Source organism: Lepidochelys kempii, chromosome 1, assembly GCF_965140285.1.
Source record: "Lepidochelys kempii isolate rLepKem1 chromosome 1, rLepKem1.hap1, whole genome shotgun sequence".
Lineage (NCBI taxonomy): Eukaryota > Metazoa > Chordata > Testudines > Cheloniidae > Lepidochelys > Lepidochelys kempii.
This window is the reverse complement of record NC_136380.1, coordinates 161,789,285-161,814,348: the sequence shown is the minus strand read 5'-3', so window position 1 is coordinate 161,814,348 and position 25,064 is coordinate 161,789,285. Positions and strand designations below refer to the sequence as shown.

Sequence of the window (25,064 nt, the reverse complement as noted above, 5' to 3'; positions counted from 1 at the left end):
TTTGAAAACGTTGTGTTTCAAGTAAAGCTTAATGAGTCCATTCTTGTCCTATTTTAACTATTTTAATAATGTATTGTTCCAGAAACTATCTGCAAGAGAAAATCTGCTTATTAGATCATGTCTGCATGTGAAAAATAGAACTACAAAGCAGTTTAGTGATGGTGCAGCAAAAGCTGTTATGTTTTATTCTTCCTATTGATACAATATTCCAAACATTATGTTTAAAGTGGGGGGTAGTATTTTGGTCTCTTAGGGGATAATACAAGAGTTATCTTTGGAAGACTTTTCCTGTTATGGTGTTTTGCTGAAGACATTTTTAATGATTTTTGTTCTGTTAAAAATCTGCTTTTGTTAATTTTCAGTCAGTTATTTCTCCTTTTCCAGTGGGGAAATCAGTTTTTGTTTCCACAGTGGGAAACTAGACCAAAACATTTAAAAACCTTTGGTGCATATCTGAATAAGGGTTTGTAAGTGTTCTGTGGTAGGTATAGGAATGTAAACAATTCTGACTTGGAGAGCACGATGCACTTTCCCCCAGCTCCTGGATGGTGTCTTTATATTTCTTCCTTAAGTGTATAACGAGTATGACTTACTGTCAACAATCAGAATCTCCCATCTGAGTTGCAAATTCCCCATTACTTCTGTTTAGCTTAGTTGTACCTTCCCACTATTATTTTTCCTGTAGAATTTCTGCTTTGAACATATTTGTAGTTAAATTATTTTTCCCATGTCATGTAGGGTGTGAAAATGCAACAAAACTAGCTTTTCTACATGAACAATGGAGAGTTATATGATCTTTATAACTAACATTGTTTCTCCACTTCACTTTGCTTATATGTATAGGCATTTCTAGAGGCCTCTTCATCTTAGTGTCCGAGTGCCCACCTTAAACCTCAACTTTTTTTGTTTTTTAATTCTGATTTGATATCATCACTCACAATTTCTTCTTTCAAAGCAGGGAGGCAGCAGGGGCATTTTCAAAACAGAGAGCTGCTACAGAAACGGCTTTATTTTTCTCTGTTGTAAAATGTTGCTCTGGGCTCTCTGCACTCTCTGGTAACCAGCTTATGTGGGGAAGAAAGGCTCAAAACATGACTTAGTGCAGTTGGTCGTACATTACAAACTGGCATCACTTTTGCAAACTGGAGCATTGAGGAGACCAAAACTTCCAAAAGAATTCCATGTGGGTAAATTAGGCATGGACTAGAGACAAAAAATGCAACAGATGACTTGGGCTTCACTCTTTTAACATTTTAGTCCCGTTACTTTTGATAGCCTTTCAAGTAAAAACAAATAGTGCTTTTTACCTCCGTTGCTCATGCAAAGGAGAAAAACAACCACGTCATCCGCTCGCAATACTGATTGGAGCTGAAATTCGGGTTTGCACAGATTTTACAAAAAGTGCTCTGACCCCTGTTTTTTTTCCTGACACATACAAGTAGCAGAGACCAGCTGTATTTTTTGGGTACAGGTAGAGACCAAAAAACTAAACTTAATCGTTTTGCACACTGAACCTCAGGACATTTTGAAATAAACTTGGATTCTTTTAGCTTGTGGAAAAACTGGAGTGAATTGTGGGTTGATGGGTTTGTATTTATTTTGTCGGGAGGTCGCGGTCAGGCAATCTTTATCTTATTGCCTGTAAAAATATACATGTAATTAGGGAAAACGTTGACTGGACCCTCAAACAGTTAAATTCAAAATCTCTAATCTGAGTTGAATCCATTAAATGTCAAGTATTTGAAAGCTGCCTTCCTGCTGTGATGTCCCTAACTCACTGGCGTGAAAGAGCATTCATGAGTTACTTGAATAAGTTACTACAGACTCCAGGATCACCTCAGAACTCTGTATATCTGTGCTACTAATATGTTAAAAGGCTTGGAGCTAAGACAAGAGTGTGCACTATCGGAGTAAATGGCACAGTTGAAAAAGACAGCACTCTTATAACTGTTGCATATGAGTTTAAAGTGAAAGGCCAAATGATTCTCTCGGTATCTAGACATGCATAGGATTCAATGCAACGCATACCAGCCCAAACCAGCTGATAAATTCTTCATATGGGAGGGGGAAGGAATATCAGCAGCATTGTTCCTTGCCCAGGAACATGTGAAAGTCCATTGCATGGACAGCACATATTTTGAGGCTCACTAAGTTGGAAGACATAGCCAGGTGGAAAGGGAGCAAAACTAGAAAGGATGGCTCTGTGTATCATAATTCCCCTAGTGGCCAATGGAAACTCTTGTGCAATTGCGGGGGGGGTCAGAGTTAGTTTCTGAAAAACTCAGCTCCGCTCATATTTGCCCACTTCAGGGAGTGTAGTTATGGTCCAGGGTGAAATCCTGACTCCAGGAAATCAGTGGCAAAACTCCCACTGATTTCAGTGAGACCATGATTACACCTCAGGTATAGAGTGGAGCAATGCTGGGGCCAAGGAATACCATGAAGGGGCAGGTGCTCCGTTCAGACTTACTGAGTTCTGCAAGATGATCACCTGAGATGTTCCAGGGTCCACTAGGCTGAGTGATGAGGTAAAGCCCATCCTCCCACCTGCGTGAAACTATGGAAATTCTGTGATTGTAAAGTCACCAAGCCCTGGTTTACACTACGGGGTTAGGTTGAATTTAGCCGTGTTAGGTCGATTTTAAAATGAATGTGTCTATACAGCCAACCCCGTTCCATCAACCTAAAGGGCTCTTAAAATCGACTTCTATACTCGTCCCCAGCGAGGGGAGGAGCACTAAAATAGACCTTGCTGGGTCTAATTTGGGGTAATGCAGACCCAATTCGTTGGTATTGGTCTCCGGGAGCTATCGCAGAGTGCTCCAGTGTGACCACTCTGGACAACACTTTCAACTCTGATGCACTAGCCAGGTACACAGGAAAAGCCCCAGGAAATTTTGAATTTCATTTCCTGTTTGGTCAGCGAGATGAGCTCAGCAGCACAGGTGACCATGCAGTCACCCCAGAATCGCAAATGAGCTCCAGAATGGACCAAAAGGGAAACACTGGATCTGATTGCTGTATGGGGAGAAGAATCTGTGCAGGCCAAACTCCAGTCAAAAAGAAGAAATACTAATATATATGCCAAAATCGCACAGGGCATGGTGGAGAGAGGCTACAACAGGGACACACAGCAGTGTCGCATGAAAGTTAAGGAGCTCAGGCAAGCCTTCCAAAAGACGAAGGAGGCAAATGGTCGCTCCAGGTCAGAGCCCCATACATGCCACTTCTATGATCAGCTGCATGGCATTCTAGGGGGGACCCTACCACTACCCCACCACTGTTTGTGGACACCTGCAAGGGGGGAGGTCTCACGCAACACGCAGGAGGATTTTGTGGATGAGGATGAGGAGCAAGAGGAGGAGAACGTGCAGCAGGCAAGTGGTGAATCCGTTCTCCCCGGCAGCCAGGACCTTTTCATCACCCTGGAGCCAATACCCTCCCAAGGCGGGATCCCCGACCCTGAAGCTGGAGAAGGCAGCTCTGGTGAGTGCACATTTGTAACTACAGTACAGGGTTTAAAAGCAATAGTGTTTAATGTTTGATTTGCCCTAAAGACTTGATGCATTCGCGGCCAGTACAGCTATTGGAAAAGTCTGTTAACGTGTCTGGGAATGGAGCGGGAATCTTCCAGGGACATCTCCATGAAGCTCTCCTGGAGGTACTCTGAAAGCCTTTGCAGAAGGTTTCTGGGGAGGGCTGCCTTATTTCGTCCTCTATGGTAGGACACTTTACCATGCCAAGCCAGTTGCAAGTAGTCTGGAATCATTGCAGCACAAAGCATGGCAGCGAATGGTCCTGGGTTTTGGTTGCATTCAAGCAACATTCGGTCTTTATCTTTTTGTGTCAGCTTCAGGAGAGTGATATCATTCATGATCACCTGGTTGAAATAGGGGAATTTTTGTAAGGGAACAGTAAAAGGACCCCGTTCATGCTGGGTTTTTTGCGCTTGGCTAAAAGGGATCATCCCGGAGAATAGCCACATGATGGCAGGAAGGATGCACTGCACATCCACTCCAAAACTGCAGCCCCTCCTTTTAAACGGCAAATCCAGCCAGTATTGCTTGCTATGGGAAAGGAGGGTGATGCAGTTTGAAACCATTCCCGCATGTTATGAAGGTGTAAGAAGCCAACCCTGCGTACCCTTTGGCTTACCATGGCTGCCTGGAAACCGAATTCTGTTGCCCAGCTGTGTGTGATGTGTCACCATACCGGCAGGTGCTCAATATAAAAGGGAAAATGCGACCTTGTACCTAAAGCACATGTGCTGTCTGCTGTAAATTGCATGATTCGCTGTGAAAGAGTCTCCCTTTTGTACTCGAAATGTATCATCTTACATTTTACTCTCCCTTTTTATCTCCACCCAGGTGCAAATGTTTCTATGCTCCCCCATCATCTCCGTCCCTGAGGTTATCACCGATTAGAAGGCGAAAAAAACGCACTCGCAATGACATATTTTCTGAGCTCATGCAGTCCACCCACACTGATAGGGTGCAGCTGAATGTATGGAGGCATTCAGTGGCAGAGGCCGTAAAAGCATTAAGTCAGTGCAAAGAGCAGAGGCAGGAGGCGATGGTGAGGCTAATGGGGGGGGGAGCAAATGGGATATGATGAAGCATCTGTTGGAGCTGCAGGAAAGCCAACAAGAGCACAGACCCCCACTGCATCCATTGTATAACCACCTGCCCTCCTCCCCAAGTTCCATATCCTCCTCACCCAGATGCCCAAGAACGCAGGGGGAGGGAGGCTCCGGACAGCCAGCCACTCCACTCCAGAGGATGCCCAAGCAACAGAAGGCTGTCATTTGAACAGTTTTGATTTGTAGTGTGGCTACAATAAGCAATGTGGCCTTGTTTTCCCTCCTCCCGCACCCCACCCCACTCGGGCTACCTTGTCAGTTATCTCACTTTTTTTTTAATTAATAAAGAAAGAATGCTTGGTTTTAAAACAATAGTTACTTTATTTCCTTTGCCAGCTGTGATCGAAGGGGGAAGGGTGGTTGGCTTACAGGAAATTAAAATCAATGAAGGGGGCGGGTTTGCAGCAAGGAGAAACACACACAACTGTCACACCGTAGCCTGGCCAGTCATGAAACTGGTTTTCAAAGCCTCTCTGATGTGGTCGAGCTCTATCTATGCTCTTCTAATTGCCCTGGTGTCTGGCTGCTCAAAATGGGCCACCAGGTGATTTGCCTCAACCTCCCACTCCGCCATAAACGTTTTCCCCTTATTCTCACAGATATTATAGAGCACTCAGCAAGCAGCAATAACAATGGAAATGTTGGATGCGCTGAGGTCTGACCTAGTCAGAAAACAGTGCCAGCAAGCTTTTAAACGTCCAAAGACAAATTCTGCCACCATTCTGCACTTGCTCAGCCTATAGTTGAACTGCTCCTTAATACTGTCCAGGCTGCCTGTGGGCAGCTTCATGAGCCATGGGAGCTAGGAGTAGGCTGGGTCCCCAGGGATAACTATTGGCATTTCAACATCACCAACGGTAATTATCTGGTCTGGGAAGTAAATCCCTTCTTGCAACTGCTCGAACAGCCCGGAGTTCCTAAAGATGTGAGCATCATGCACCTTTCCCGGACATCCCACGTTGATGTCAGTGAAATGTCTCTTGTGATCCACCAGTGCTTGCAGAACCATTGAGAAGTAGCCCTAGCAGTTTACGTACTGCTTGGCAAGGTGGTCTGGTGCCAAGATAGGGATATGCATTCCATCTATTGCCCCACCACAGTTAGGGAAACCCATTGCAGCAAAGCCATCCACTATGACATGCACATTTCCCAGAGTCACTACCCGTGATAACAGAATGTCAGTGATTGCATTGGAGAAACACACATTGGATCACAGCAGTCCCCACAGGAGACTTGCCCACTCCAAACTGATTCCCGACTGACCGGTAACAGTCAGGTATTGCAGGCTCCCACAGGGCTATCACCACTTGCTTCTCAACTGTCAGGGCAGCTGCCATCTGGGTATTCCTGTCCTTCAGGGTGGAGGAAAGCAACTCACTAAGTTCAAGGAAAGTGGCCTTACACATGCGGAAGTTTCGCAGCCACTGTGAATCATCCCATACCTGCAACATTATGCGGTCCCACCAGTCTGTGCTTGTTTGCAGGGCCCAGAATCAGCGTTCCACTGTATCAACCAGCCCCATTGCCGCCATGATGTCCCACTTGCCACATCCTGCGCTTTCAGGAACGTCTGTGTCCATGTCCTCATCACAATTGTCCTCATGCTGGCGTCTCTTAGCCCAGTTCTGCACATACTCCAGGATAATGAACAAGGTGTTTACAATGTTCACAACAGCAGCGGTGAGCTAAGCAGGCTCCATGCTTGCCATGGTATGGCGTCTGCACAGGTAATCCAGGGGAAAAGGTGCGAAACGATTGTCTGCCATTGCTTTCATGGAGGGAGGGAGAGGCGACTGATAATATGTACCCAAAATCACCCGCGACAATCTTTTTGCCCCATCAGGCATTGGGAGCTTAACCCAGAATTCCAATGGGCAGCAGAGACTGCAGGAACTGTGGGATAGCTACCCACAGTGCACTGCTCCGTAAGTCGATGCTAGCCGTGGTATTGAGGATGTACTCCGCCGACTTAATGCGCTTAATGGGGACGTACACAATCGACTATAAAATCAATTTCTAAAAATCGACTTCTATAAAATCGACCTAATTTTGTAATGTAGACATACCCTAAGTCTTAAGAATATCTTTTTCCTCCCTGTACATTTCACCATGGGATGCCATATTACACTGGTGCTCTGGGAACTACACTGGCATCCTTTGGATTTCTTTGTGGAACTGAAGATGTTAATTTTGGCCTATGCAGCTGTAAATGGCTTAGGAGATGCCTATTTGAGAGATTCCTCCCGCCTCCTTAGCCTGTTCCACAGATGCTGCAGCTGAAACCTGCAGAGGTGCTCAAGCTGGAGCAAAGGAGTTGCGGGTGTGTTACTTTCCTGGAGGGTCCCTAAGGAATTTGCTCCCCACTTGGTTCAAAAGAGCCCAATTTGTTGACCTTCAGGACATGCTACAAAGTTCTTTTCTCCCTCTGGCTTTTAGGGAGGGATGGGGACACCTGAGGATTAGCAGCTGAGAAGGGTGAGATATTTTCACCTGTTTTTTGTTTTGTTTTTTTAAAAGCTTGGCTGGTTTACTTTTGTTATGTAGTGAGGATTGGCAGCTGGACTTGCTGTATGCCTGGTATTTTTAAATAAGTGTAAAAGGTAGACAGAGCTTTTAAACTTCCTTTATAAATCGAAAGTGATAAGGTGTTGATCAGCAATGGCACACTAGTATGACCTGGTTAGATTCAATTTGTTTCCACAGCTTCAACTCAAGTGCTTCATACCAGATTAAATCACAGCTTGTTCCTCTTCACTAGTTTCGTAGATTCCAAGGCCAGAAGGAATCACTGTGATCATCTAGTCTGACCTCCTGTATGGCACAGGCCATAGAAATTCCCCGAAATAATTCCTAGAGCAGAGCTTTTACAAAACATCCAGTTTCTCAAGTCTTATTGTCATCTACACTTTTTTTATCTGAACTTAACACTTTTTTTATTAAGGATATTTAATAATAAGGACTATCTGTTGAAACAATGAGTGTAATTTGTAATGGACCAATGTACAACACAGCACATTTAATTCAATGCATGTTGTTAAAAATGCGGTATGTGTTGCTTTTCTGACTTAAAAGTGGATTAGAGTGAGCTGGTGGAAAAAACATGGAAAAACATCATAAATATTTCATCAAACTTGCTCCCCTTTTTCCATCACAAAATTGGACAATCTCATAAAAAATAATTTTTTTGAATCTTTCCACCAGCTCTGTCATTTTTAGATAACTTTGTGGACAATAGGCACAATTCATCACATCAAGAATAATTGCTCCTGGGAGATAAAGGCAAATTTAGTCACGGCAGAGCCATGGAAATTGTACCTACGTTTGGCTGAACATTTTTCATCAAAACTGTTTTCTTGTCCAAACTGGTTGGGTTTTTTGTTTCTTTTAGGGAGGGGGGTCAATAAGGCGACATTTTCTGTGGAAAATTTCAATGAAAACGAAAATTTTTTTTGTTTTTTTGACATTTTCCATGAACCCTCCCCTCAATTGTCTGACAAGCTCTGATTATAATGCACCACTGGCTGGTCCCACTCCCAGCATCTTCGCTTTTCCTCTCAGCTGGTGAATCCACTGTCATTCTCTAGCCTCAGCAAACAGTCCTTACTTCCCTGCGGCCTTAGCTACCTGCAGCCATCCACAAAAGCATCTGCCCTAACTTCCTAGATGCTAAATCTATTAACAATACGCCCCCTTCCCCCTAAAAAGACATGACACAAAACTACAAAAGCAGCCAGCGTAGGAAAAAAATATGAGAAATAATGGAAGAAAGCCAATGTGATTTCTGTGATTTTCGTGGAAATGTGAGTCAGATTGTCCCTCATATAAATAAGGCCTTGGCCCTGGTGTATATGTGGTGATGCTTAGATGTTCTAGCACATGTGTAATTGTCATTCATTTTCTTAGGAAGAAATTAACTGAGGCACCATTTGCATAACATTTCACTGAGTGAATACAGGGGACTGGGTGATTCAAGAAATAAGTATTTGATCAGGAAACTTTTGATTTCCATCTGGCCACTCTTTAGTGGCCCATCTGAAACATGCCCTTGGCCTCAGCGCCGTTCCTGGTATACTGATGTTACACCATAAAAACCACTGCCACCACACTGGTCCTTTTTGGCAGTCTCACAAGAGAGTCAAAGACTGAAATGGCACAGCATGTGAAGTGCTGCTTCACCAGTAAAAGTGGAAGAACATAGAGCAGGCAAAAACAAAAGGAGGACTTGTGGCACCTTAGAGACTAACAAATTTATTTGAGCATAAGCTTTCATGAGCTACAGCTCACTTCATCGGATGCATTCAGTGGAAAATACAGTGCGGAGATTTATATACATAGAAAACATGAAACAATGGGTGTTACCATACACGCTGTAACCAGAGTGATCACTTAAGGTGAGATATTACCAGCAGGAGAGCCGGGGGCGGGAGGGGGGAACTTTTGTAGTGATAATCAAGGTGGGCCATTTCCAGCAGTTGACAAGAACGTCTGAGGAACAGTGGGGGGTGGGGGGGTGGAATAAACTTGGGGAAATAGTTTTACTTTGTGTAATGACCCATCCACTCCCAGTCTCTATTCAAGCCTAAGTTAATTGTATCCAGTTTGCAAATTAATTCCAATTCAGCAGTCTCTTGTTGGAATCTGTTTTTGAAGTTTTTTTGTTGAAGAATTGCAACTTTTAGGTCTGTAATCGAGTGACCAAAGAGATTGAAGTGTTCTCCAACTGGTTTTTGAATGTTATAATTTTTGACGTCTGATTTGTGTCCATTTATTCTTTTACGTAGAGACTGTCCGGTTTGACCAATGTACATGGCAGAGGGGCATTGCTGGCACATGATGGCATATATCACATTGGTAGATGTGCAGGTGAATGAGCCTCTGATAGTGTGGCTGATGTGATTAGGCCCTATGATGGTGTCCCCTGAATAGATACGTGGACACAGTTGGCAACGGGCTTTGTTGCAAGGATAGGTTCCTGGGTTAGTGGTTGTGTTGTGTGGTGTGTGGTTGCTGGTGAGTATTTGCTTCAGGTTGGGGGGCTGTTTGTAAGCAAGGACTGGTTGATAGGATATCCTTCAGGATAGGTTGTAGATCCTTGATGATGCATTGGAGAGGATTTAGTTGGAGGCTGAAGGTGACGGCTAGAGGTGTTCTGTTATTTTCTTTGTTGGACCTGTCCTGTAGTAGGTGACTTCTGGGTACTCTTCTGGCTCTGTCAATCTGTTTCTTCACTTCAGCAGGTGGGTATTGTAGTTGTAAGAATGCTTGATAGAGATCTTGTAGGTGTTTGTCTCTGTCTGAGGGGTTGGAGCAAATGCGGTTGCATCATAGAGCTTAGCTGTAGACAATGGATCGTGTGGTGTGGTCTGGATGAAAGCTGGAGGCATGTAGGTAGGAATAGCTGTCAGTAGGTTTCCGGTATAGGGTGGTGTTTATGTGACCATCGCTTATTAGCACCATAGTGTCCAGAAAGTGGATCTCTTGTGTGGACTGGTCCAGGCTGAGGTTGATGGTGGGATGGAAATTGTTGAAACCATGGAAATCAAATCATGTTGAATTCCTTGAGGGCATCTTTTCCATGGGTCCAGATGATGAAGATCTCATCAATGTAGCGCAAGTAGAGTAGGGGCATTAAGGGATGAGAGCTGAGGAAGCGCTGTTCTAAGTCAGCCATAAAAATGTTGGCATACTGTGGGGCCGTGCGGGTACCCATAGCAGTGCCAGGGATTTGAAGGTATACATTGTTCCCAAATGTGAAGTAGTTATGGGTGAAGACAAAGTCACAAAGTTCAACCACCAGGTTTGCCATGACATTATCGGGGATACTGTTCGTGATGGCTTGTAGTCCATCTTTGTGTGGAATGTTGGCATAGAGGGCTTCTACATCCATAATGGCCAGGATGGTGTTTTCAGGAAGATCACCAATGGATTGTAGTTTCCTCAGGAAGTCAGTGGTGTCTCGAAGATAGCTGGGAATGCTGATAGCGTAGGGCCTGACGAACAAGTCTACATAGCCAGACAATCCTGCTGTCAGGGTGCCAATGCCTGAGATGATGGGGCATCCAGGATTTCCAGGTTTATGGATCTTGGGTAGCAGATAGAATACCCCAGGTTGGGGTTCCAGGGGTGTGTCTGTGCGGATTTGTTCTTGTGCTTTTTCAGGGAGTTTCTTGAGCAAATGCTGTAGTTTCTTTTGGTGACCCTCAGTGGGATCAGAGGGTAATGGCTTGTAGAAAATGGTGTTGGAGAGCTGCCTAGCAGCCTCTTGTTCATATTCCAGCCTATTCATGATGACAGCACCTCCTTTGTCAGCCTTTTTGATTATGATGTCAGAGTTGTTTCTTAGGCTGTGGATGGCATTGTGTTCTGCACAGCTGAGGTTATGGGGCAAGTGATACTGCTTTTCCACAATTTCAGCCCGTGCACATCGGCGGAAGCACTCTATGTAGAAGTCCAGTCTGTTGTTTCGACCTTCAGGAGGAGTCCACCCAGAATCCTTCTTTTTGTAGTCTTGGTAGGAAGGTCTCTATGGGTTAGTACGTTGTTCAGAGGTGTGTTGGAAATATTCCTTGAGTCGGAGACGTTGAAAATAGGATTCTAGGTCACCACAGAACTGTATCATGTTCGTGGGGATGGAGGGGCAGAAGGAGATGCCCCGAGATAGGACAGATTCTTCTGCTGGGCTAAGAGTATAGTTTGATAGATTAACAATATTGCATTGTTATCAGTACACTATGGATAAACAATTTTCTTCAGCCTGTTCTTTTTCATCCCCACTAAGGTCCCTTTACACTGCCAGAGTGGTGTAAAGAGCTCTTGGTGCACGTGAGATTCAGGCCTTTGCCTCCGGTGAGATCAGTCGGCTAGAATTCATGAGCACTAAACTCAACTTCAAATAAATTAAAAGGCAAACACAATAGTGCAGTTGTGCTTACTATGCTTACTTTCCCCCCAACAGTTTCTTATTTTTCTTCATATCCTTGCTCTTCTTGAACTAATTCTACCAACATACTTAAAGCTACATACTTCTCTTCCCTTTTGCATCTCCCGTACACAATAGTGTGAGTGTGACTACAGGATTTGAGGATATGTGGCCCTTTGAGTTCATCCCTTTTCAGGAGTGTTGTTGCAATTGAAGAATGTACTGCACAGTAAATTTGGATTTTCTGAAACAGAAAATTTGCCCTTTGGTCTTGATTTATTTCTTTCCAATATAAATAGACAAATTGTGACTTGAGTTTCAAGGCTTCAAAATAATGTTTGCATCAATTTTGCAACATCATATTCAGTGCTCCTGTGTGGTGGAGAACTTGAAAATACTACCCTGATGCCATTTGTCCTTGTTTGTCCTTTAGTGGAGTGCAGAAACCAGTTCAATGGAGCAGTCCCAATGATATATCTTCCAACAGTATCCTGTAAAGGAGTTTTGTTTTTGCTGAGTGTAGTCATGATTTTGTAGACTTACATTTCCAAGAGTGGTTCTCTGTAGATTTTGTAGAACCCATTTCTCTTGGAAAGCTTCTGAATAATAGCTAGAAAACAAAAACAAAACAAACCATTTACTTCTAGATACTTTAGACAGTCTTATGAAACTAGTTAATCATTTTAAGCTGTTACAGTAACTTTTACTGTTCAAGGGTGAAAGTGCCACAGAGGGCAATAACCTCTGAAAACATCAGTTAAAGTACATTGCTTAGAAACACAGGCTGTAGGAGCTGAAAGGTTAACATGGGAATATATAAAAAAGGCCTGAACAACAAACAGACTATTGTTTCTCAGCCTTAGAAAACAATGGACCTGATTTTCAGAATCTGCTGAGCATCCAGACCTCAGGTTGAAATCAGTGGAATTTGTGGGTGATCAGTAACTTTGAAAATGTTAAGACGAAAGACAAAGACATCTGTCAGAGGCTTGTGGTGACAGTGTATGGCTCTAATTTTGTCTCTTTTTCTATTGGTTATTGGCTAATTCTCAGGGAATGCAAGTGTCACTAAGAAACAATGGTAGAATTAAGAAACATATACAATTTTGGAAGATCAAAGTGATGTTACAAAAGATGTAGGGTTGACAGTGGACAGGGAATTGGATGCGTTTACAATGAAATGTGCTACTAAAAACAGTCAGTACCATTTTTGGAGTTGCATACATGTAGAATCATAGAAATGAGAGCTGGAAGGAACCTTGAGAAGTCATTAAGTCCACCTGCCCTGTGCAGAAGGAGGGCAAAGTAAACCTAGGCCATCCCTGACAGGTATTTGTCCAACCTTTCTTTAAAAAACTCCATTGATGGGGATTCCACAATCTACCTTGGAAGCCTCTTCCAGAGCATAACTATCCTCATATTGAGAAAGTTTTTCCTAATACCTAACCTAAATCTCCCTTGTTGAAGATTAAGCCCATTGCTTCAAGTCCTATCTTCAGTGGCCACAGAGAAAAAATTGATCACAGTCCTTTTCTAACAGCTATTAACATATTTAAAGACTATCAGCTCCCACCCTTCTTTTCTCAAGCTAAAACGTGCCCAGTTTTTTTTAACTCTTCCTCATAATCAGGTTTTTTAAAAGTTTTATCATTTTAGTTGCTCTTCCCTGGACTCTCTCCAATTTGTCCACATCTTTCCTAAAGTGTGGTGCCCAGAATTGGACACAGTACTCCAGCTGAGGCCTCACCAGTGCAAGGAGAGCCTGTGACTTACATACAACCCACCTGTTAATACACCCCAGAATATTAGCCTTTTTTGCAACTGCATCATATTGTTGACTCAGATTCAATTTGTGATCCAGTATAACTTCCAGATCTTTTACAGCAGTATTACCACCTACCCCATTATTCCCAATTTTTGTAGTGGTGCACTTGATTTTTCCCTCCTAAGTGTAGTACTTTACACTTGTCTTTATTGAATGTCATTTTGTTGATTTCAGACCAATTCTCCAGTTTATCAAGGTAACTTTGAGTTCTAATTCCATCCTCCAATGTGCTTGCAACGCCTCCCAGCTTGGTGTCATCTGCAGATTTTGTAAGCCTACTCTGCACTCCATTATCCAAGTCATTAATGAAAATATCGAGTAGTATTAGACCCAAGACTCTCCCCTGCTGGACCTCACTAGATACACTTTCCCAGTTTGACAGCAAACCATTGATTACAACTCTTTGAGTATAGTCTTTCAACAGCTGTGCACTCACCTTAAAAGTAAATTCATCTAAGGGCATGGCTACTCTTGCAAATGTAGAGCCCTGGGAGTTAAACCAGCCTTCGGAGAGCGCAGCAGGGAAAGCGCTGCCATGTGTTTACACTGTCAAATTCAAGCACACTGGCATGGCCACATTAGCAGCTCTTGCAAGGCAACAGAGAGCAGTGCATTGTGGTAGCTATCCCAGCATGCAAGTGGTTGCAGTGTGCTTTTCAAATGGGGGAGAGGGGTAGAATGTGACAGGGAGTATATTGTGTGTATGTGGGGGGAGAGACAGTGTGTTTTGAGGTGCTGAGAGTGTGTCAGCAGACCCCCCTGCCTCTCTCTCTCACAGCAGCAGCATTCCACACTAATGGTTGCTTTGTCCCAGAGCAGATAAGCATGCTGGCTGTCAGAAACAGAGCTTTGAAAGGGGATATCCGCATTCCTACAGCTGATTCCAAAACAATGACAAGAGTGGCCACTTGACTTCAGGGGATTATGGGACGTTTCTGGAGGACAATCACAGTGCAGTAATGCAACACCTCGTTCACACTGACACCCAGGCGTTTCAGCCAGGACGCAGTAAGCGTTATGCTTCTCGTGGAGGTGGATTACGAGGAGTGCTCCAGCTGCAGAGTCCGGGCGCTCTACGTGCCTTGCCAGTATGGACACACCGGGAGTTAGGGCGCCAGGGGCTGCTTTAATGCACTCTTAACTTGCAAGTGTAGCTAGATCTCATCATGGATTAGGGAGCTGCGAGTCCTGTACAGCGTTAGATTGGTGAGACTACACTTCAGTAGGGGATGGAGCTAGATGGTTTAACAGGTCTTTTTTATCCCTTATTTCCATGACTCTTTGGTCCTGAAAGTCCATCTGAATTATTCAGGCAGGTCTTGCTGTCTGTTACTCTGTCTTAATGCCAACACTGGTTTGCTTTTTTTGCATTCTTCCCAGTGATGTAAGTTATGCATCAGTAAGTCAGTACAAGAGAGTCTAAGGTGGTACAGTTTACATGAAGAGGAGATGGAAGAGGGGGTGAACTGGGGCAGGAAAAGCATCAAAAGGATAAGATACATCCCCACACCTTATATTTTCAGTTAGTTGTTTTCCTTGTCCCTCTCTTCTGCCTCCTTTGTGTATAACTTACACCTGCTTACAGATATATAACTTAAACTCACAGATGTGAAGGTCAGAAGAAACATTTAGCTCATGTAGGCTGAAGTCCTATAGGAGCCCTATCTCCATCCACCTGATGGGGCTTCTGTGGAATTTGAAGGTAGGTCATTTGTCTTCACAAGCAATACACATACCTCCAAGCTACTAAGCCACTTGTAATCTCTAAATGTGGTCCATAATTTGAATGTATTATTTGTACAGTGCTGCTGTCAAAGACCAGAATCCCTGCTCTGAAGAACTGCAGATCTAACAGCACAAGTGGAGCATGATACAGCACAAACAACAGATACGGGTACTCTATAGGCAAACATAGGGTGGCATGTAGCTACTATAGCTGGAATACTTCATCAAACCAGATGTGTTTTGAGAAGTTGTTCTGAAAGCAGCCAGAGATGGGATTTTATATATGTTAATTGGGAGGCTGTTCCAGGCACATGAAGTGGTAGGAGAAAAATCTCAAGGTGATATATCAGCAAAGGAGACAAAAGGAGCAGTCAGAAGTGAATCAGAAGAAGTGGGAGGCCAGGTAGGAGTGGATGAAGGCAGAGTTATGGGAAACTTTGAAGGTGAGCTATGCTTTTGTGCAGTAATGGAAGGGAAGGCTGTGCAAGTACTGAGGAAAGAGGAAGTCGTGGTCAGAATAATGGGAGAGAAAAATGATCTTTGCATCAGCACTTTGGATGGCTAGGCCATAAGGTAGAGAAGGGCTAAGAACATGCGGTTGCAGTAGGCAAATTAGAAAACACCTAGCTAATGAACCAGAGTTGGGCAGTGGGTTCACAGAGGAAGGGAAGGATTTTGGCTATATTGTAGTGTCTAGCTGCCAACAGAAAGGGAGGAGTTTTACTCATTTAATGAATGAAGCAAGGGATGCTATATCCCACAGAAAATGTTCCTTTTGTAAATTATGGGTTTTCCAGGGGTGCCACTTTGTTAACATGGGGACAAATGAATTGGATTGATGTTATATTTGCGTCAAGATGACAGAATGTTGTATCATTTGCATAATCCATAATGCAAACACAGTGGTCTGTGCCCTTTTGGAGTGTGAGGACTGGATCTGTCTTTAATCCATCACTGTGGTTACAAACAGATTCCACTGAAATATACTACTGCAAATTAATGCTCATGGGTCTTTTTTTATTATTATCTATCACCAAGAGTAGGTGACTCATAGTGTGCTATGTAGTAGAAACAAGAAACGATTTTCTTACATTTATTGATTTGTAATAGTATGTAGTATTGTAGCCTACAGTACCTTTCAACTCAAGCTTCAGAACTCCTTGTTAGATTCACTTCTCTTTAACAACTCATGATAGAATAAGAGCTACCTTTATATAGGATTATCACTTAATGAGACTACAGATGGCTGTTTACTAGGGCTGATCAAAAAATTGGGATTTCAATTAAACAAAATCTTTCATTAAAAGTGTCTGATTTTGATGGAAAATTTACATTTTTCATCCAAAAACAGACACCTGAAAACCAAAATGTTTTCAGTTGAAATCTGAAACAATTTGATTCAAGAAATGCTGCTGTGTGTCTCATGGTGGGGATGTGGTTTGGTTTTCTCATGACCCCATTCTTCTTTATGGACCAGGACTCCTATGATGCACTACTTTCCCTCCCCAAGAAGGGAGACCAAAGAGCCTAGCCTGTACAAGAGAACAGAAACATGAGACATTCAAACTACAGCTCCTCTTAGTCACTGCAATAGCATTTTTGACTAGAAATATTTTGGTTTAGTTTTCAATTTTTATCTGAAAAGTTATAATTTGTTTTCACTGAAAATTTCAGCGGAAAAAAACCCCACTTTCCAACCAGCTCTCATGTTTAAATTTAAATGTTTCTCTGTTCTCTTCTGTGATACACATTATGAAGCCATTAAAAGCCTGATAAATAAAAGTTATTCTTGTCAACCAAACACCTAGTAGTGACATAATAAGGTAGTTGGGGAAGGGTCATATTTGCTATTCTGGTAAAGCAGATGACTTGGAAAACATCAAAGTAACTTCTGACCTTTTTAGCATCTGGAAAAGTTAAGACAAAAATAATGTAATATAGTTACTCAAGTTGTTGAATTTTGTAGAGTTTTAAGAATAAATTTGGGGACCTCTGAAAAAAGAACAAACCTATTTCTCAACAGAACATGAAAGTAATATCCAGTTTAATTCTTCAATGATCAAAGCTAGACTTTCTCAAGTTCCCTAGTGCGTAAGATCACTGAACTTTTGAGCTGAGACAGGATCATAAAGAAACAATAATAAAGATAAGATGGAGTGTAAATAAACAAGCAATGCAAGCTCCCTTCAGTAAAGTTATATATATGTTTACTTTGAAAAACAGGTTGGTATTTATCTTGTTGGGAATGTACCATTGTTCTCTGAAGTATGTTGCAGGGCAGCATAGCCACAGGTTTTACAAGGGTTTCCTAAAGAGTCATAAAGTGAAGAGAAAATAAATTAGGATGGAATACCACAAAGTTATCCCCCCAAATAAAGACCCTAGGCATGGATTCTGCTCCCTTTACCTAGGATGAGTAGTAACTTGTTCCACAAATAGTTTCATTGTCTCAGAGAGTGCCCTTGAGATGACCCATGCAGAAGGGGTGCTCACAGTGCCTTTCCCTATCTGCACTTACCCACAGTACGCTTTCCCTTTCTGGAATCCATGATGATCTCTCTGAGGGTCTGGGGAGGAGGGGTGTCTCTGCTGTGGGATGGGGCAGAGGCTGCAGTGGGAAAGTGGGTAAAGGACCAAGGGGACATACACATTCCCCTGGAGTTTACGTGGAAAACAAGAAGCCTGGGGATGTATTATTTTCCACAGAGCACCGCACCATATGGGAGCCCAGTGGCCACAGCAGCCCAGTCCAATGAAGCCATACTGCCCAGGAGCTCTGTGTGGATGGCCCTGACCTCCAGCAGATAGCCTGGGAATTCTCAGGGCCAGGTTGGAGGGAAGCTGACAAAAACCCCTGCCACCCATATGAGGAAATGCCCTCAGAGCCTGTCCTGAGGGCCTTACCACCATGGAGATGAGCTGGGGCACCGGCTTCAGTGGAGCCACTTGTGGAGTAAGCTACTATGCAGTGTGAGTAAAGGTAACAGAATCAGGCCTTTCAGAACACTACAGGCATTCCAGTTAGCTTTGGACATAGGGTGGGGCTCGAAGAGGCATGCAGCCAGTGGACCCCTTCAGCACTAAAAGTGGTTCCCTCTAAAGCAGCAACTGGGGCAGTGTGGGGAAGCCCAAAGTGCTGCCGCCTTTCTCCTCTCTGCACTGTGGATAAGGAGAGGACTGCAATGCTGTCAGTCCAGCACCTTTCACAAAGCCTCTCCAATCCCCTGCCATATTGGAGTAAAGAGAGTCTCTGAGGTTACAGCTGCAAGCTACCATTTCCTTATAAAGCTCCCGAATATTTCTCCCCATGGAGCTTTGATTTTTGTTTGCCCTCCCTCATAAAACAACAATGCATTCAAGAGTGTTATTGGAATACTTTGTATAAACAGCCAGGGAGCCGCACAATCTAGTAGTTTATATTATTTTCACTTTATAATTATTTTTCTGAAAAGTCTCTGTAGCACTCTATATTTATGGCTTGAAAACACAATCAAATAGTTTGGGATTCCAACACCAGAAACTTCCTTCCACAGGCAGCACTAGAATGTTCTCGTTAACAGTGGCACTCTCATGTTTCTGCTCTGAAACAGCAGGTATAACCAAATTCCTCTGGAGGCCTTTCCTTCCTCTCCCCAGAAATGTGCAGAAATGGGGGGGAAAGGCATTTTTTCCATTCATTGCATGGAGAGTATGAAAACTTGGCACACAAGTGAGTTATGTACTGGAATTTGGGTGGGTCTAGGAAAAAGCACAGACTTCAGTGGAAAACATATATGGGTGTGTATGAGAGAAAGCCTTTTAAACCATAAATTGATCACATGCATGGACTGGTGAGGAAAGAAACAGAAATTTGCCCTGAAATAATACACTCACTGAAAACAAGCACTACTGCCCCCATTTGAAAGTGCCATTGGCACTTTAAATATCATTCCATTAGTTTCATAGTGGCAGGTGAAAGACTCCCCTTTTGCCCAAGCATTTTAATTGCTTACATGAACCGTGTCACTCTTTTAGTGCTCATTATAAGTTCAGACTGTAGCTTTAAGCCATTATCCACATGGGTGATGGTGAGGGCTCAGTGGCATATGCACCAGCAGCTGCTGCCAGAGTAAAGCAGTAGGCCTAGATCCTCAAAGGTGTTTAGACGTGATACTCCCATTGGGAGTTAGGTGCCTCAGTACCTTTCACAGTCTGGGCTTAGGGCCCAATTCTCCGTTCTGCTATAGCGCTTTTGCACGGCTCAGTTAGCAGCCAGTCATAGGTTAGAGGGGCCTCTTTGAGGACATGAACTGCATGTTTGTATGGCCCATTGGCAAAACTCAGTGGGCATTTTGATGAAGAACTTCAAGATTTAGCTCAAAGAGAATACTCCGAGCCCTGTATTTGTTGGACATTAGTGAGATGGCTAAGGCATCACAAAGGATCAGTTCAGAAGTTCCATTTGTGTCACGATCTAAAGACTTTTCCTCATTGAACCTAGCAATTCTGTAGGCAAGACGTGCAAAGGAATGTGTATTCAAAACCAGATGTTTCCAAACTGAGCCTAGATCCAGCAATACCTCACAAATTAACACTCGGTTAATAGGCAAACCTGCTCATACTTGCAACTGCTTGTTCTCAAGCCACTACTCAACAAAGATGCAGCAAATGAGTGTTGCACTGATAGATCATGTTACCAATGACATGTCTATATGGTGGGTAATGCACATTACAGGGATGTACTTTCTAAAGCACACTACCGTGCTGCACATTAATAGGTCTGTGTAGACCCTGCTGCTGCACCAAAAGTTACTTTTACAAAATATACTACTGGTCATTTAAGAGAGTACTGTCCTCTGAAGTGCCATTATACATAGTGAAAGCTAACCTGAGGTGGTCAGAATAAATGAACGAAGTATAGGTACTGATGAATCAGCTGTAAGGCAACTCCATGTCCTGATTTTCCCAGACAGTACCAGTTTTTCATTTCATCAGTTCACAAGTTTGTCTGTTTAAGAGCTACAGAGTGTTTGTTCAAGCCTGAGTGGAATTTGCTCTGTGTTTACCAGAAACAAACAGTCCAAGGGAATAAGTGGTTGTGTGCTTTACAACATTTGGCGTTTAAAGCAAAAACTCAAATGAGAGGGGCCATTCTAGAAGCTGTTCTGTGACTCTGAGGGAGCGTTCAACATGCTTATTCAGTACTACATGACCAGCTCCTTCAAAACCCAAAGTAGCTGCAAGAAAATCCTCCACTCTGAGTAACATGCCTGTGTCACTGCTGTTTCAGAAGCTGGCAGTATGACACCAGCACACATTTTCAAAATAAAGGGGGCCAGGATTTCACCCTTTAGGATAGTGGGAGTTTTGCCATTGACTTCAGCGCATTTTTACCCACCGTGTACTTTTATCTTTTGAATGGCTATGTCGCAGCCCTAAAAAGAATGTCTACACAAGTGACCCAGTTTTTCATTTTGAAAATATAAATAGTTTTAGTTTTTCATCCTGGCTGTTTACTGATTAACAAAGGGTGGAATTCGCGCTTGTGCAAAGGATCAGCATGAAGTCTAAGGCACCATTTACTTCCCACTTTCGCCTCTGTAGCTTAAGTGGCACACAGACCTTGTACTGGCCAGCTATACAGGAGTGAATTTCACCCAGATTGTAGTAAGCTGTCGTGTGTTTCTTAGCTGCTCGTGCAAATTAGTGAAGTTCTGCTGTAACTGGGTTTTTTAGTTGCTGAGCTTAGAGCAGAATGCTGTCATGTGGTATGTGAGGGCAGGTCTGCACCACAAACAGTGTGGTGCTCCATTGTAGTGCTTCTGATGAAGACGCTCTAAGCCAATAGAAGAGAGCTCTCCTGTCGGCTTAGTAACTCCACCTTTGTGAGAGGTGGTAGCTAGGTCAGCAGAAGAAACTCTGCCACCGATAGAGCACTGTCTACATGGGGAAGGGAGGGAGTTAGGTCGGTATATCTACCTCGCTCAGGGGTGTATTGTTCCACATTCCTGAGTAAGGTAGTTATACCAAAGCAAGTATGTAGAGTAGACCTGGCCTGAGTTAGTGTTTAGCAGAATGAAATTAAAGCTTTGCTTTAAAAACTAATAGACTTAGATGGGGAAAAAAGATGCTTTGTCTTATCATCTGCCCTTCCACAGCATGAACGTGTTCACACAAGCAATGGAATTCTCCCGCATAGCACAAGCACTTCCTGAGAAAACCAGCATAGAACAAGTTTTGAGATGAAACCTTGACAAGAGGAGTCATCCTTTCTTGGAAACACACTTTGTAATATTGTAAAATCATCAGACCAGATTCACTGGTGCGCTCTGGTCATGCAAATCTGATTCAACTAGCAGGTTATGTTAGATCTATTGCTACTTTGCATAGCAGCTGAAGTGTACAGGTGAATCTGGCCCATAGCTCTCAGAGATGGAAAACTCTAGCAGTGTGATTGGGTCTCTCCCATTTCTGGGAACGAATATGCTGTATTCCCCCAGCTAGATTAGAGTCTATCGGCATTAGATCTGAGCTGACCAAAAGACCCAACAATATACTGACCTTTTAATACAGGACTTTGTACTCCTTGCCCCTTTTCTTCCCTTATGAAGCTGTAGTGTGGTTTTAAATAGCATGCTGTGCTTCCTGTATACCAGAAGAATTTTATTTTACGAAGATGTTTCCAGGTTGATGCAAAGCTTTTATTTCATCATAAATGTTCTACTAAGCCCTTTTCAGAGTTATGCTTGGTATTTTCATTACAATGTGTCAAATAAAATTATTTTGGAGCGAGAAAGAGTGTTCGGGGATTACGGGGAGGGGGGAGGTTCTCTGATTATTTCTCCTACCCACCCTTTGTTCGTGATGCTATAGGCCTTCTAGGTGCTGAATAAAGAAAGGAGTGAGTTTGTTACAAAATCTGCCATAACAAAATTTTGACACCCTCCAGTGAGCCACACCTTGCTGCCATACCTACCCTCTGCTATGAAAGCAACAGTGTATTGAGACTAATTAAAAAACAAACCCCAACTTGACTGTAATAGAGCGCATGCAGGCAGCAGTGAAATGAATTAGCAATAGTTTACTGCAACTACCTAAAAGAAAGAGCTCTTCAGCGCATGTATGAATGATGCAATATATGGAAGCATAACCAACCCTCCTATAGCATGGCAATATGTAACTGATCTACTGTGTTAGTTCCTAAGGGCAGATTGTGCCTGGTCAAGCCATGCATTACTCCTCCCGCCTCCTTCCCCAAGCACATGGAGAGCAAACTCAGGAGTGAATTAACCCTGTGGGGAATAAAGCCCAGCCCAGGCTGTGGAATCCTCTTTAAGGAGGGTTTAAAGGGCAGTGCATGGTCCCGCCTTCCACTGACGCCCTAAGATCCTCGGTTGTGGGGACCAAGCCCCTCTTTCCTCAATGATGGGGGGACTCCCTGACCAACTGACAGGAGGATCCGTGAGGGGAACTTTGTGTAGGCCCCAGCGCCCTTGTGGGATTTTCCATGGAGGGTTATGATCTGGGCCACGTATAGTAACCTCTACTGGAGAGCAAGTAACTGTGAGCGATGTAGCAGCGAGAAGGTCTGGTCTGTTAAAAGAGAGAAAGAAAAACTGAAATCGGTGACAGAGGGGACACGGCAGCCTTCTCTGGGCAAAATCCTGCAATGAAAGATCAATTATTTTGGGACCTAAACAAATTATCAGCCAGATGCTCAGCTGTTATAAACTGTCCAAGTTCTAGTGAAGTAAATGGACCTACCCCAATTTACACCAGCTAAGTTCCAGTCTTATATAGTTCCCAGAAAGCCAAACAAATGGTAACACATTGGTCACTGCTAGTGCATGTGGGCCAGTATTGAACCTGTGACCTAGCAAAGCTCTGGTACGAATTCTCTGAGTCATCCAGGTTGTTGTTTATTCCTAATTTATTTACAATGAAGAAACCTTGCCCATTTAAAAGCGATACCTATAGGTGCGACTATACTCTCCATTTCACTAAGTATCGCTGGAGCCTAAGACAAACTCTGGTCTGCTTCCTCATCTATTTGCTGAACTCCTAACTAGGAAAAGCCCAGAGTAAGTTAATACTGTTGTGAGTTACCGAGTTGTCAATTTTGTCAACAATTATGCTCCCAGCAGAAAGCGGAACACTTTAAAATATATTTTCTCCACTCTGCAACAGTGCTGCATTGGGAAAGCTGGTTTGGGTTGAAATCATTGAGAAGTTAAATGGAAACGTGAAAAACTAGTGTAATCTAGTTAATTTTAGATGCATTGTTAGCCAGTGACTTGAACACTCATCTGCAGGCCAGGAGACCTAGTTTCTCTTTCTGACTATGCCATGACCTGCTGTGGGACTTTGGGCAAGTCACTTTTTACCTTGCTGTGCCTCTGTTTTTCTTCTCAATCTTTATCTACCTTGTCTATTTGGCTTCTGAGGAGTTCGGAGCAGGGAGTGTCTCTTACTATGTGGTTGTGTGGAGGGGGAATGGTGCTAAGTAGAAAATGGCTGAAGTAAACATCGAAGAGCCTATTCCTATTAACATTAATAAATCGGTTTGGGGAGAAGAAAGATGGTCCAGTGGTTAGGGTGCTGGCTTGAGAGCCCTGGGTTCTGTCACAGACTCCCTGTGTGACTTTGAACAAGTCACTTAATCTCTCTCTCTGCCTCAGTTTCCCCATCTGTAAAAGGGGGATAATAGCACTGGCCTACCTCACCGAGGTGTTGTTAATAAATACAATACTCAGATAATATGGTAATGCGGGCAGTATAGATATGGCAGATGGATAAAGGGGGGGGTACAACCAGAATTTTCCTAAGGAGGGGCCCAGGACTCTCCCTCCCCAGCCCTGCACCCCGCCCCCAGGCTCTCTCCTTCTGCACCTAGACTTGTGCTTGTCGCCCTGCACCCAGCTCCACATGCAGTCCCTTCTTGTGGCCCCCAGACTCACTCAGCCCCATGTGCTCTGCACCAAGGCCCGCAGTCTCTCTGCCCCCACACCCAGCTCCATGCTCTTACCCAGTGAGGCAGTCAGGCTGAAGAGTACCATCCTCACTAGGGTCTAGGCAGCTCTGGGAGCCCCAGATCCCTTCTGCATCTCCACTTCCCCAGAAAGCACTGAAAGCCCTCCCACCATGCTGGGAATTCCAGGTACCTCCTGCTCCACTTCTCCTCAGGAGCTGGGAAGCCCCTATGCCCATGGGCACCAGAAAGACTACAAAAGTTGGGGGGCTAAGCAGGCACATGGGGTTGCAACGCTATTCCAATGTGGCCCTGCTGTCCAGGGAGTGGAGTTGCAATCTGGTGCATGGGGGCGCAATGCCACTCAAATTTCCTGCTCTGGTCAGGGGCCAAAGGGGGTAGGAAGGCCATTGATGCATCCCCAGAATACAGGACATCCAGCTTGGTTGCATGAACTTCTGGAATGGTGTGGGCCCACCCCTGCTGTCATGACCCCACTGCTACTCAGTCATACTACACAGAGGATGCTATTTTGCAGAGCTTGCTGCCCCGCCCCCAGCAGCGTGACCTCACATGCACAGTCATGCCACAGGGTGACCCTGACTTGCTGTTAAGTGCTGGTGATCAATTTTGCTAAATGGATGACAATGTTAAATTCTGGGGCTCAGCGACCGTGTCATACATAACATGGTATAAACCAAATGGAAATATCACTGATAAAAGTCTCCATCCAGGGGCGCAATGGTGAGGCCATGCTGGCAGCATGCCCTGTACAATGACGTTCTCCGTGCATCCACGTCGCGATGATGCTGGACAAAACCATGCCCGGTTTTATATCAGTCCTGGACAGGGAGACAAACTTTACAAAGACAGGAGTGTCCAGCCAACAACTGGATGAATGATCTGCCTGCAGTTGGAGGCCGCTGTCTCACTCCCCTTCGCCCCCAAGGTTGCTGAGCCCCTGGATAGAGGTTTTGACCAGTGATAGTTCTGCTTCCACAGAGGCTGA

At 43.9% G+C, this 25,064-nt stretch overlaps 1 protein-coding gene across 6 annotated transcripts in view; it reads left to right on the top strand.

Moving 5' to 3' along the window:
* KCNJ15 (potassium inwardly rectifying channel subfamily J member 15) overlaps nt 1-25,064 on the top strand; it is a 41,805-nt gene that overhangs the window by 384 nt on the left and 16,357 nt on the right. For 2 of the 6 annotated variants that reach the window (XR_012160915.2, XR_012160914.2), the window contains exon 2: nt 3,256-4,936. The exons of 2 other annotated variants lie outside the window; for them this stretch is intronic. The gene's annotated coding sequence lies outside the window, so the exon portion shown is untranslated. Of the gene's footprint in view, nt 1-3,098; nt 4,937-25,064 lie in introns of those variants that run through there. 2 more of the 6 variants (XR_013636392.1, XR_012160913.2) reach the window with 2 other exon arrangements.